We start from the raw sequence: 15,473 nt of genomic DNA on the forward strand, positions 1-15,473 counted from the left end.
GGGCTGAGATTGCTTGATTAATCAGAGTATATAAAGCAAGATTAAACGGAATTGTTGGGTCCAAAAGGATGTTCGTATCTCCACAATGACATGATATTGTCCACTTTGGGCCTAAGCCCTCATGGCTTTGTTCTTGGACTCTCCCCAAAAGGCCTCATACCAATGGAGATATCTTCCATCCTTTTAAACCCATGATCTTTCCCATGTGTTTTAGATGTGGGACTATGTTTGCACCTTTGCAACCCAACAATCCCCCCCTCAAACAAAGGACCACAAGCCCCCCTCAAACGGAAAGCCTCCGTTTGATGTCTGAATCTTTGACCCACTAGGACTTCCTGCCCAGTCGGAACCAGGACTTCATGCCCCTCGGTCCACTCGACCTACTAGGACTTCCTGCCCGGTGTCTGGTCCTCTTTGATTCAGACACGGGATCACCCACTTCCTTTCTTTAAGGTATGAAGATCATGGGTTTAAAAGGATGGAAGATATCTCCATTGGTATGAGGCCTTTTCGGGAGAGCCCAAGAACAAAGCCATGAGGGCTTAGGCCCAAAGTGGACAATATCATGCCATTGTGGAGATACGAACATCCTTTTAGACCCAACAAGTGGTATCAGAGCGAGACCGCTCTTCACCGGACTAACCGCCGGATGAACCATGATCCAGATCTAACCATGTGCTTTGAACCTTAAACAAAGGAAGTGGGTGCTCTCGTGTCTGAATCAAGAGGATCAGACACCAGGTGAGAAGTCCCAGTAGGTCGGGTGGACCGAGGGGCAAAAAGTCCTAGTTGCGACTAGGTGAAAATCCTAGTAGGTCGGGTGGATCGAGGGGCAAAAAGTCCTAGTTGCGGCTAGGTGAAAAAGTCCTGGTGGATCGAGAATTCAGACATCAAACGGAGGCTTTCCGTTTGAGGGGGGCCTGTGGTCCTTTGTTTGAGGGGGGAATTGTTGTGTTGCAAGGGTGCAAATATAGTCTCACATCTAAAGCACATGGAAAAGATCATGGGGTTAAAAGGATGGAAAGTATCCCCATTGGTATGAGGCCTTTTGGGGAGAGCCCAAGAATAAAGCCATGAGGGCTTAAGCCCAAAGTGGAATTGTCACAGTTACTGGGGAGATGCTGCCGAAATTTTTCGGACAGCCTGCTCGGGGCGTGACAGGGATGAACAGTGGCTGCGCCACTGTTCATCTTCGTCCCGACGCCACTTCGCCTGTTGCTAGGCGTAACTCCCAGGCCAGCCCCATCCACCCAAATCGAAGCCATTGCAATCCTTGGTCCTTGAGGAGTCCAACGCCGGTCGATTGGGTATTTTCCGGCAGCTAGAAGGCGCACGGCGGAGAGGGTTTCTCCAGCGCCACAACCCTCTGTTTCTGATTTTTTGATGACTTGCTGCACAGTACGAGGTCGTGGTTCGTTGAGGGGTTCTTCTAGGATCGTGGTGCTCCCTTGAATCGTCAGCAAACCAATCGAAGCAAGAAGAAAGGAGGAATTCCGGTTCGCAGCTTCAAACAACCCCCTGCAAGACTTTGTTCGTGGCCAGAGATGGTTTTTCCGGGCTAATCAGAGTGCGGGCAGTGAGGAAACCACACCAAAGACCACGTGAAGACTCCAAGTGGATTATTGAAGCCACATTGTGGATTCAATAGCTTGTTTGACACCAAGCTAAGGAGAACAAGAGGAGAAGAGGAGGGATGGATGAGTTTCTGCATTTTTTATTTTCATTTACTGTTTCTGAAATTTCAATTCTGCAAACCTGTTTTCAAGTTTTGTTAAACAGTATCAGTTCCAAGAATCTTGAATTCGTTTGGTGTGGTTGATTTAAATACTAGTTTATGTGTTTTTGGATTCAATCCAGTGCAAATTAGTTTACACTTTGAGTTTCTGATACCCTAGGGCTTCAACTGTTTCGTGCCAATTTTACTGTTGCGTGCCAATCTGTTTCAAGTTAATTAGAATTAGTGAGCTTAGTTCGAATGTTTTAGTTACACTTCATAGTTTAGTTGATTAGTTTTGACAAATTCACAATGTTTTGTTTCCTTGCATCCATTCCTATCTCTGATTCACTGTGCTATTGAATTGCGAAATTCATGAAGCTTGAATTAAGGTTTAGTTCATACCTTGGTTTAATAGTTGCATTTTAGGATAGTGATTTACATTCCTCATCTATTCCCTGATTTTGCATTGCATTTCATTTGAAAACGTCAACAAAACACCAAAACCCCCCATTTTTATAGAAAACCCAAAAAGAACGACACGTAAGCTCGAATTAAATAACTTTTCTACTAGTCCTTGGAAAAACATGACTCGAGGCCCCTATACTTCATTTGTTTGAATTAGTTACGAGTTTTCGATAAATTTAAAAATCAATTTGCAACCCTACTCGTGACATATAGAAATCTAGGGTTGTCAACAACCAAGTAGTTATTTTATAAGATGTTCATACTAGATTAAGAATACCAAAGGCAGCACAATTACTTTTGCTAAAGAGTCATTTAAGCGTTCACTTAAGACCTCTGTGTATAGGCGTGGTAGAATTTTGGTCTCATAACGACGAAAGTCGTCTACCGTCTATGGGGGTGGCTCTTCTCTTTCTTCGGAGGGGGCTCGATATCTCTCCTCAGGAGTGTCACGGGGAGCTCGGGGAGGATGCGTAGGCATTGGTACATATCCTTTTTTCGGTCTCATTGATGAAAGAGGGGTTGAAGTTGTCTCAGAAGTGGTAGCTGGCGATTTTCCTTTGTCATGCTTGTTCTTTGTCCTAGTCTCTAGAGGCAGAGATCTCAGGGGTTGGATCATCAGAGGAGCTTCTTAAGATGGATCACCGTGAGTCTCTAGAACATTGATGGGAGCCTCTCTTTGTCCCTGTTCAACCATGTCTCCTGATGAGTTCTCTTTTTGTTCTCTGCTCCTGTTCTTTGAACGAGTTTCCCTGATAGTCTCTGATAATACCTCAGGGCAGAAGTCTCGAGAGTAGGTGTATTTGGCACCTTGTTGGAATCTTTAGGAAAGCTACTGGACTCTAGGATTATGGCCATAGTTTTTGACGAAGTACCATCCTTTGGCATGTCTGCTCTTGCTGAGGACTCGATTGCATCCTTTGAAACCCACCAGCTATCTATAGTGGTGAGATCCCATTTAAGATGCTTACTGATAGAAGCATTCAATATGATTTGGCCTAGAGCAAAAAATAAAAAATTAGTCAGTATAAAAATAAATCTAATAAGAATAGAAAACTTACTTGACAGGTTTTTAGTTGAATGACACTAGGACTTAAACCAGCTCAATATAACAGAGCTTCATTAGCCACCAAAATGTTCACATTGAATTTTAGGTCTGATAAGATCTCAGTGGCAGTTAAAAAAGATGATTCTAATTTATATTGTCCTAGCAATGGTTGTGGAGATGGTTTAGGATGCCAGAAGGTAGGCCAAGTATAAGATTGAGGAGGTTTTATAAAGAAATACCTATGTTTCTAACCCTTATGAGAAGTCGGATATTTATCCAAGAAATTGCAGCCAGGCCTAGCAGCGAAATAGATGACTCCTATATCTCCTCTCTTAGGGTAAAAGAAGTAATGGAAGGTCAGAGAGTCAAAAGGAATTTGATAGATCTGAAAGATAATAGACGCACTACAGATTAAACGATAAGAGTTAGGGGTGAGTTGAAATAATGAATACTGGAAGTAAGTGGCTAGGTTTTAAAGAAAAGGTGGGATCGGGAATCTTAAACCGCCTTCTAGTTGGCCTTGAAAAAAAGTAGTGTATCCGGGAGTAGGTTCATGGGGGCGATGCTCGGGGGCAAGGATTCTAATCTTATGATCTAAGGGGATGTTATACTGTTCTCGAAGTAATAAGTCGTCTCCTAAGGAGAATGAAGATTGCTGAGACTCGTACCAAGGGACGGACGCTGCCATAGGGGTATAAGGAAGACGCAAGGAAAGGAAAAGAAAGAAAATCAAATGGCCTGGACTTACTAGGTTAAGACAGTGACGTCGAATGAAGAAGACGAACGAAAATAGTGATGCCGGAGGAAGAAGACGAGGGCAGTTAGAAGAATAGTGAAGAGTCAAGCGTACTAGGGTTTTCTATTCTATAATGTAATGGCGAAGAGAATGGACGGTGGATATCGATCGGACCCCTCACCAATAAAAATCGGAGCATGATCCTTGCCCTTAGAGACCATACCCAAAAGAACGGTGATAATTCAAATGGAGTCGTCCAATGAGGTGATCGAAGAGATGAGGAAACAATATGCCCCGTTGATATCATCATTAAGACTTTGTAAAGACCCGACGATAACCCTTACTAATAACAAAGCCTTAAGAAGGAAATCTATAACTCAATTTTAGTCCAGTCAATAGGACTTCGCCTCCTTCGACTAGACTAAATCAGAAAGCTTATAATCTGATAGAGTTCATTAGCGATTATGTGGACAGCGTGTGGAGAGGAAGCTTAGAAAAGTGTAGGCAAATGGGGTGAGCATAATTAAGCATAATTATCGATCAACTTTTTTATGAATCCAAAAACTGACCTCCTACTCCAGCCTCAACATACTTCCTGCATCACGTGTCGACCTCTTGACTCAGTCTCAGCATGTTTCCTGCATCACAGGCCGACCTCCTGGTTCAGCCTCGGCAGACTTCCTGCATCACGTGCCGACCTCCTGCCTAGGCCTTGGCATGCTTCCTACATCACGTGCCGACCTCTTGCCTCGGTCTCGGCATACTTCCTGCATCATGTGTCGACCACCTGCCTCGGTCTCGGTATGCTTCCTGCATCACATGCCGACCTCTTGCCTCGGCCTCGGTATGCTTCCTGCATCAAGTGTCGACCTCTTACCTCGATCTCGGTATACTTCCTGCATCACGTGTCGACCTCCTGCCTCAGTCTCAGTATGCTTCCTGCATCACGTGTTGACCTCCTACCTCGGCCTTGACATGCTTCTTGCATCACGTGCCAATCTCCTGCCTCGGTCTCAGAACGCTTCCTGCATCACATGCCGACCTCTTGCCCCGGTCTCGGCATGCTCCCTGCATCATGTGCCGACCTTCTGCTTCGGTCTCGGCATGTTTCCTGCATCACGGGCCGACCTCCTACTCCGGTCTCGGCATGTTTTCTGCATCACGGGTCGACCTCCTGCTCCAGTCTCGACATGTTTTCGCATATCTCATGTCGGTATCGCACCAAAGCTGCGATGTTTGATTGGTAATCCCAGCGCACGATTCTTATCCGAAGAAACAGTCATCCTGCTCGATTCGGGGAGCCCAGAGCTATTTCTTCCGAAGAAATAGGAGCATATTCTCAAAATGTACAGAAACTAATGGAATCTTTCTAAACAAGAACAGGTATATCGGAATGTTTTCTAAAACAAATTATAATATTTTGGATATCGATTACTATAAAAAGGTGGCTCATATCCATGGGCACAGGTACACACACATCAACTCTAATTTTTTCAAGTCATTAAACTCCTTCCTTACGCCGAACCCTAATTTGAGCGTCGGAGTGGTTTGCCGGGACCCATCCCCGGTGCCATTCTAATCCTCTTTCTGAGTGTTTTGCATGTCCTTTTCTTCTCTCTCTGCAACCTTATCTTAAGAGCGTATACGTTGGTAATTCTTGAACCAGTATTGGAACCATCTATGATGTATTGATTGGAACAAATGATGTTTCTAAATTCAAGTATGGTTTATTTATAGCTTTACGACATCTCGTTGTTACAAGATTGAGAATAGAAAAAGAAGGGTAATTATCTACAAATTTTTTTATATAAATTTGATGCACTTAATAGAAAATGTCTTTTTGGTAATAATCTATAAATTTTTTTATATAAATTTAATGCACTTAATTCCAATTTTGATTTTATAAAACATTTATTGAATAGTATAGAATTTCAGTGAGTTAGTGGAATAATTGGATGAATATAAGATAACAAACTTAGATTAAACGTTTTGAAACATATTTGTTATTATACATTGATTAATGTTAAATACTAATATATATTTGTTTCTGGATTGAAAATGTTAATAAGGTGTAAAGATAATTACGGATTTTTTTTCTCCGAGATGAAAATAAATTAGAGTATCTTATTTAAACCGTATCACTTTATGATAGTTAAATTATAATATTTATAAAATCTGTATATTATAAGAAATCAAACTGTTTTAAAATCAGTTATATGTGTCATCTCTAATGAAGGAGACTTCATATATGTGTTTATCCCATATATGTTCATACAAAAGCAAGAATAATAACACAAAAATATTATGAAAGCCAAATTAACATGATTGTTATTGAAAACTAAATAATCAACAATCTCACACAAGCTAAATTAAAGAAGACAGAATAGCGAACATCTCCAAGCTCCAAAGGCCCAAGCCTTTTTCTAAAATTGTTCATCAATTCAACTGAGAGTCGAGCTCCAATCCAAGTTTTGTCTTTAAAGTCGAGACACAATCATCGAGCTAGTGATCCGCCACCTTCCTATGGAGAAAGATACAAAACAAGATTACATAATTTTGCCTACTTTATAAAATACTAAATCATTTTCAAAATTCATTTATTTCTTGTAGACAGAATAGATAATAAATAATTTGGTATGAAAAAATATATATCAAAAATGGGTATTACCTAAAATAAGGAGTGATGGAATCCTTATTGCTTTCGTCATCCCAATCCAAGTTGTCCCACCAAGTTTGCACACCTTTAATCTCTTTTAATCTGCTCTTCAATATTTCAGCCCCAAATGACAACTTTTGGAGCCTTGGGCAATCGAGCACAAGTATATATTCCAAGTAGGGAAAATGGAGTGGTTGGTTTGCAATGCGATGCAGTTCATGCATGCTAATCAAAATCAACATCTTGATGCCAAAGCTAGAATGGGAGTTCCCAACATTACTTATTAGTTCCTTCCATTTCTAACAACGTTCTATGCGTAGAAGATTAAGACATGGCAATTCCAGAACCCAAGAAATATCCTTCGACTTGTAGCATCTAACAATAACTAGGTCGCGAAGGTTGTTGAACCTAGCTCCATTCAACTTAATTTTTTCCACTTGTTCTATTCTTTTAAAGGTGAGAGTCTTCAAACATCTGAAACGTGATTCGCAACCCACGTCTGCATTCATCATTAATTTGTTTCCCTGGACACGTGAAATTTCTAGTTTCTCGAGGTTGTCAGTTACTCTGTGGCTCCATTGTAAAGTGCTCAGATTGTCCTCACCACTTGATCCTAACAAAGTGAGGTTCCATACAGAGACATTTGGTAACCTGCCCAGTCTGTCCAGATTAGCTAGATCAATGGCAATTCTCAAACTTAATTGGTAGCATCCTTTGAAACATTTCAGCTCACTCAGCCACAAATCATTTACAGGAATTCCTCCTCCTATATCCAGCCACTTGAGCATTGATAAATTAGATATTGCTCCGTTGGGTACAGTAGTAATATAATTACTCCTTAGAAGCAAGTACTCTAATTTACAGAGGCATCCAAACTCGAGCGGTAGACTTCTAATATCAGTCTCAGACAAGTTTAAATATTGAAGCTCAGTTAATCTACAAATCTCCACTGGAAGCTTAGTTATTTGACAACGAGAGAGATCCAAGTATGTTAAATGAGACATCCTTGCTAACAAACTCAAAGGCATACTCGGTTGATGATAATAGTATCATTAAATAGGAGAATCAACATAGAAAGTTTTGGAAAAGTAGAAGTTCCATACTCTGGTAAAGAATGATGGTTCCATGCCAATAATGCTCGCTCTGCCTCTTGCCATTCCTCCTGTGTAGGGAAATTATGCAAACCAATTTCAGCTTTCACAATCCATGTCCTTCCATTCCCCTTTAACTTAGAGATCATCAATAATGCCATGTCTCGGATGACATCATGCATCTTCACATGTTTAGCCTCATAATAATAGTCACCTCTAGAGGAGTGCTCTAGTAAGGATGCAGCCATGAGAACTTCCAAATAGGAACATCCTTTGGCAAAAGCTTCATTGATCACATTAAATTCACGGATTATGCCACAACCTATCCAATAAGGTATCAACTGTTCAAATTTGTGGATCTCATAATCTTCAGGCCACAAAGCACAACACAAAAGGCATTCTCTTATCATGTCATTTTTTAAACTGTCGTAGCTTAGCTTGAAGGCTTTATACATTACAACTGAACCTTCTTCTAAAAGATCAATGGTTGTCCACTCATGTTCATCCCTTATTTGACGGAGAACGTCGTTCCAAACTTCCAAAGACTTTTTCCCTAACATGGCCCGGGCGACGGTGATAAGAGCGAGCGGAAGACCTGCACATTCTTTAGCAAGTTCTTGAGCACAAGAGTTGATTCCTCTATCTGAGTCTAGAACATCCCCATCGCTATTCTCCTTGAAGAGTTGCCATGCTTTTTCTGGATCCAGACAGTTGACTTTGATCTTCTTTTCTGCTTTCATTCGTGCACACACTGTCTCACTACGGGTTGTGAACACCACGACTTTGCGCGGCTGCTGGCCTCGGTCAGTAGTTGAGTGTGCCATCCCCAACAGTTGAAGATCCAAATGTTCGCCAAATGTCATCGAGAAGTAGCAAGCAATTACTATTCTTCAAGTAGCTAAACAACTTTTCGCCACAAGTTGGTTCATTGTCACTCTCCTGCACTGTTTTCAATCCTAGACTATTAGCAATATCCATCTGGAGCCTTTTCAATTGACAATCTTTGGAGGCCACAACCCAAATGACATGATCAAATATTCTATGATTATAATAGTGTTGTTGGATCCTTTTCAACATGGTGGTCTTACCGACACCGCCCATTCCGTAGATGCCTATGATGTTGCTTTTTCCACCATTGATGTAGCCCACAATGTCCTCCACATATGACTCAATCCCTATAGGTGGTCGGTGTGAGATGGGAAGCATCACGATGGGTTCCAAAGGCCCAACTGTGGCAATCGGATCCAGTGCACCAGCTCGGCTCATCAATTCATTAGCCTCGTTGAGCTTCTTCACCACTCTTCCAATGATGGAGCAGCAGTTTGATGACTCTCTGTAAGGGACTTGATCTCCTGCTTGATGTGTTTGACTCGACGTGCCACTAGTTTGATTGAAGCAATTGCAATTGAAGCAACCTAACATAACAAAGCAGTAAACAGAAACAACAACTTCTTTTTCTCTCTTATAGCTAGGTAAAAAAGAAGTAGTAGCTTGTACATATGTATCAAAACATAGAGAGTTGCAGTTGAATTAATTAGCGTGAAAAGGCAAAAAGGTATGTAGTTGAGAATACTCACTCGTGCTTTGGAAATCCTGGTTGATATCAACCACTTGGCCTTCCAATTCCTCCACCTCTCGTAGCCACTGGTTCACTTCGTCGGTCGGAATCTTCCCCTCGCGCTCCGCCTCGCCGATCTGCTTCTTGATATCGTCCCTTTTGCTTCTCAATCTTCTCATTTCCTTTTCCAATTTCTTCATGCCAGATTTTGGCCTGCCCAGTCGCAGCGATGCCCACAGCCCACTCAGGCAACTGTTGACGTCTACGTTGAGATTTATTGTGGCGAACGCCATGGACGAGGAGAAGCTAGCTTACAACAGCTAGCAACAAGAGATTTGTTTCTTTTGCCGAGCAAGTATAAGGGAAGCAAAACAAAGATCAAGAAAATGGTTTTCAAAAGATTGGCTCGTTTATAGAATCTAGCAAATATGAAGCTAATGGATCAGGATGTCTTTCTTCAATGATGTGAACGCACCACTTTACAACTAGCAAAGGGGAAAAACAATTGTCTTTGCTTTGTATTATTTTTTTTATCTTATCGTTTTATATGTGACAGTCACTTCCATTATATGACCTTATAAATTAATTAATTAATTAATTAAAGACATAAAAACTATGAGAGTGGGCAAGCATGCATATAGATATAGGTTAACAAAAAGAATATGTAATTAAACTTGTCTAAATCATAAGCATTAATGCTAAATACAAATATAATTTTTATATAAATTTAAATGTTATTTAATTAATTGACCCAAAACATATTCTTGGTCAAAAGAAGTCTCGAGTGATTAGTGATTCAACTCTTGTTTAATTAATTACTCTTTGCTAACATTAAACCCCCACTTTATAACCAGAGAAAAGGAAAGAACAGCCCCTGAGACCTAGCTGAGTTGGTTACGACGCAACAGAATTGCAGAAAAAGACAAGGGTTCGAATTCTGTCGAAGCCCAATATCCTCCTGCGTCGTGATCAACTATAATTTTCTGATTTACCTCCTTACAAATGATCGTGAGATCGATCGTGTGGAACCGCTAAGTTGGCGGATTTCATCTTTTACATAAGAAAAAGAAAGAACAATTGCTTTGCTTTCTATATTGCACCCACTTCCATTATGCGAGCTATAATTAAATTAATTAATCAATCAATCAATTAAAAACATAAAAGCTTGAACAAGCATGCATTTGATGAACATGAGTGACTGAGCACTCAATGAGACTCACATCATCAAAAGCACCTTCAAAAAAAAATTATATCCCATTCCTCCACCAAAGGGAGGCTAAGGCATAATATAAATTAATTCTTAAAAAAAATAAATTATTCATCCACACCCACACAAAGAATAAAAAGATGCTCTTGATTCTTGATGTCTCCAAAAATATTAAAATTAGATTCATTATATTTCATAGAAAGGGTGGGCATGAGTCTAGTCGGATTTATATTAAAATTTATCTGACTCAATGTCATTACGGTATGTAAATAAAATAAAATTCAAGCAATTTTATTAAAAATTGTTTGAGTTTGATTGATTATGTTTTGAATTTTTATGGTTGTTTAGGAGTTTTGTATGCTTTAAGTTTTGATAAATTAATCATAAATTTAGAAAAGAGAGAGAAGAAATACTGAGCCTCAAAAAATATATAAGGTTACTGTCATAATAGAGAGGCAGGTGAATATGTATCTGTGATAGTTGCCTTCCAAGTTGAACAGCTGCTTACATACTCCTGCTATACAAGCTCTCTTGAAATCGGTCCGAACATTTTTTCCTAATTTTCCAAATTATCAAAAACCCTTTTTTTTTACATTTTAATTATTTATTAAAATGCATGGTCAATTTCTTGTTCAAGTCAGTCCAACCTATTCTAGTCATCTCCAACCCATTAGGTCGAATTTATTACCACGAATCCTATATTATTCTCTAATGAATTAATAATTCTTGAGTTGACTCAAGATTTAATCAATCGAGTCAACTCAACATAGTTGATTGATAAGTTGAATAAGTTATTCCAATCAACTAAATTCAAGTTCAATTAACGCAAATTATAATAGAATCTTTCTATTCGTGAGTAGAATGACTATTCGATTGATTAAAGTAATATATATTTAGTAGACTAAATCTACTCAAAAATCTTGACTTTTAATTTATTTGTCAACTCCAACCTAGAACACTTGTTCTTTTGGTCAAGTACTACACACCTAAATAAAAATTTTACCTTAAATCCCAAGATAATAATCATTCATAATCTCCTATTTCACATATCGTAAGTCTTGATGCGATGAAATTCCTCACTCTCAAGTCAATTTTGTCAAGCCTCCATTCCTTCGTAATGTCCAAGCACTCCTATGATAGCCTTTGAGTCTCTTTCGATCTAAGTCTCTAAGCTACCAAATCAACATCCTCCTGTATATGTGGGATATCTTAGCCTCTGGGACATAGCTGAGTTAGTTACGATGGAACAGACTTACAGAAGAGGGAAAGAGTTCGAATCTCAACGAAGCCGGGCAATACCCTTCTCCGTCATGACCAATTGCAGTTTCTCGATTTACCTCCTCACAGATGGTCATGGGGCCGATTGTGTAGGGCCATTGGCCGGGATGGCGATTTCATCTTTTGCAGAAGAGGGATATCGACGAAGCCGGGCAATACCCTCCTCTGTCGTGACCAACTGCAGTTTTTCGATTTACCTTCTCACAGATAGTCGTAGGACCGACTGTGTGAAGCCGCTAAGATGACGGATTTCATCTTTTACAGAAGAGGAATATCTTGACACACGTTAATTAAATCATGAGCCACCTATTCCAAAATCATACTGCTAGGAGTACTTGCCTTAGGTCTTTCTCAATAGCACCTATTGTGTTCCTAGTTAACCTTGACCTTTTGAGCATCCTACCAATGTTGGTGCAATCATGCCTTAAATGGTTTTAATATGTTTGGTAAAAGGTTTAAGTTATGGTATGATATATATATATATAATATTGCTATGTTGCGCGACTGGTTTCTACACGATGCGGAATCCGTCGTTCATCACGTGATCGCCCGCGAGATCTGACCGTCCAAATCTGGGAATGCATAGTGCTCGCCCCAACCCTCGCCGCTGTCGTCCGCCATCGCCGCACCGTTCGGCCACCATTGGCCGACGGCCCGACCGCGATCGACGCGTTGGTCGGTGTCGGATTCCGATCGGATTGTAATCGGAATCTGGTGCAATTTGGTCGGAATCACGGCGGGTAATGGCCGCGCCGAATTCCGATCAAATCGCGATCGATTTCTGGCCAAATAGCAATCGAAGACCAACCGAGGAAGGATCGATCGGAATCGGCTGCGCGTCAGATTCAATGGTTTCCGACCGAATTCGCCAGATTTCGGCCACTATCCGGCCGAAATCTAGTGTCGGACGGTGCGCCGGCAAGTGGCGTGTCGATCGCGCCCGGTTCGACAGTTGGCGGTGGCCGGACAGCGCGGCGACGGCGACGGCAGCAGCGGTGGGTCGCGAGTGTCGCACACGGGTCGCGGATGAGGGTGTCGCGCAGTATAGCAATACTTTATATATATATATATATTTTGTTCCGGCCAATACACTGTGGATGATTCAAACGCTGATTCAAGGCTTTGTCGATGTGCATGCTCCTTGAAGAGAATCGTCCGGATAGAAGAGAGGTCTTGAAAAGCACTCAACAAAGAGGGTTAGAACGGCGTCGGAATTGGATCCCGATAAGCCACTCTGACACTCAAGTTAGAGTTTGGCGGAAAGGAGGAAGGAATTAAAGGCTTGAAGAAAGTAGGGCTTATGTGTGTGCGTGCCTGTACCCATGGACATAGGTTATCTTTTTATAGTCGTTCCCTCCCGAAATATTAGCAACCATTTGATAAATATTTGGGTGGACTAGTTCTATTCCGAAAAGACTCCGTCTGTTGATATATATTCGTTCCTATCATTGCAGCAGAATTGGTTCTGTTCTCCCCGATTTTGGCGGAACGAACATGTCTTTAAATAAGTACCAAGCATCGAAAGTCGACTCTGGACGCGTGAAGCGTGCTGAGACCAAGTCTTGAGGTCAGCACGTGAAGCAGGAGGCGTGCCAAGACCAAGTCATGAGGTCGGCACGTGATGCAGGAGGCGTGCCGAGACCAAGTCATGAGGTCGGCACGTGAAGCAGGAGGTGTGCTGAGATCGTCATGAGGTCGGCACGTGATGCAAGAGGTGTGCTAAGACCAAGTCATGAGGTCGGCACGTGAAGCAGGAGGTGTGTTGAGACCAAGTCATGAGGTTGGCACGTGATGCAGGAGGCGTGCTGAGACCAAGTCATGAGGTCGGCACGTGATGCATGAGGCGTGTCGAGACCAAGTCATGAGGTCGGCACATGATGCAGGAGGCGTGCTGAGACCAAGTCATGCGGTCGGCACGTGATGCAGGAGGTGTGCCGAGACCAAGTCATGAGGTCGGCACATGAAGTAGGAGATGTGCTGAGACCAAGTCATGAAGTCGGCACGTGATGCAGGAGGCGTGCTAAGACCAAGTCATGTGGTCGGCACGTGAAGCAGGAGGTGTGCCGAGACCAAATCATGAGGTCAGCTCCTCACGTAGTGGGCATGTTGAGACCGATTTATGAGATCGGCCTACCAACCAGGGAGTGGGTAGAGATCGAGGTAGGAGGTCGGCACGTACTTCAGGAAGCAAGCCAAGTAAGGAATTAGGGGTTGGGCTTTAACGAATGCTTATTTTTACTCTTTGTTTCCCTTACCTCCCATTGTACCTGATGTCCACGTAATCAATAAATAACCTCACCGGATCATAAGCCCCCTCGAACTAGTCTAGTCGAAGGAGGTGAAGTCCAACTGACTGGACTTGAGCCAGACCTAAAATGTTAAATTTATTCAATGATTTTTAACCTCGTTTTGCCATAGCTTAATGGAAGAGGGTTAACGTATGCTTTGTTTGGTTAATTTATCAGCTTATCAGGTCCCTTGATTTTATTTTCAACGACGAGGATTTGTTAGCCGTTTGGTTTAAGCCAAGCGCCCTTCTCCTTCTTCACTGCTTTCAACGAAGAACCCTAGCTTTCTTCTTCTCCGCTTACTCGCCCTTCATCGTCTTCCTCAAACCTTTGCCCGTGGTTCTCTCAACCTTAGTAAGTCATCCCTACTTCTTCCTCCTTCTACTCCAATCGGTCTCTATTTTCCTCTAGTATCACCATTCTCGAGTAAACCCTAGTTTGTTTGCTCGCTTCTTTTTCTTATCTGTTGTACTCTCGTCCTTGGAATTTTAGGACCTAGCAAGTCTTAGCCGCCTTCTTCTCTTAGTTTTCTATCTATCTTTACTCTATCCATGGCTGAGCCTTCCCCATGGTATGAGATTGTCAGTACCTTACTCACCCCGGGAGATGATATGCTATTACGAGAGCAATTCAAAATACCGCGGGATCATAAAATCAAGATCCCTACTTCTGATTGCTGACCTTATCCTCCCCCTACTGGTTATACCACCTTCTTTCAGGATCATCTAGAGGGTGGTTTAAGGTTTTCGATTCCCCCCTTTCTCCAAGACCTGACCACATACTTCCAGTGTTTACTTTCCCAGCTAGCCCCTAATTCTTACTGCTTGATTTGTAGTGCCTCCATAGTTTTTCAAGTCTACTCGATTCCTTTTGACTGCCCCACTTTCCATTATTTCTTTTTTCCTAAGAAAGGTGAGGTCAGAGTGGTTTACTTTGCAGCCAGACTTGGCTATAGTTTTTTAAGTAAATGTCCGACATCTCATAAGGGTTGGAAGCATAGGTTCTTCTTCGTGAAACCTCCTCAACCTTATACCTGGTCTATCTTCTGGCGCCCTGAACCACCTTCCCAACCAATTCTAGGTCAATATAAGTTAGAGTCATATATCTTTTTTAACTGCCTCTGAGATCTTATCAGATTTGAAGTTTAATATAAATGTTTTAGTAGCTAAAGAAGCTTTACTGTATCGAGATGACCTTCAAATCGACACATCTTTTAAGATTAGAAACATAACCATCTGAAAATTTTAAAATTTTACTCATTCACAAAGAACACGTCTCTGATCTCTATTCAATATATAAACTGCCTTTGGCTTTGGTCCCCTACTACTTTTATCAACATCAAGAGTAGGTCTTTTACAAATGAATCGCATATCATTTCTTGCATTCAAATTGTCTTTTATTTTTTCGAGAATATCCATGACTGTATTAATCA

General features: G+C 41.5%; 1 pseudogene; it reads right to left on the reverse strand.

Moving 5' to 3' along the window:
• Nucleotides 1–6,438: 6,438 nt before the first annotated feature.
• On the reverse strand, nucleotides 6,439–9,594 carry LOC141831026 (putative disease resistance protein At1g61300; annotated as a pseudogene).
• Between the last annotated feature and the right edge of the window lie 5,879 nt (nucleotides 9,595–15,473).

The sequence above is a fragment of the Curcuma longa genome, chromosome 6, assembly GCF_044706935.1.
Source record: "Curcuma longa cultivar G26 ecotype Majalengka, Jawa Barat chromosome 6, ITB_CL_G26_1.1, whole genome shotgun sequence".
Lineage (NCBI taxonomy): Eukaryota > Viridiplantae > Streptophyta > Magnoliopsida > Zingiberales > Zingiberaceae > Curcuma > Curcuma longa.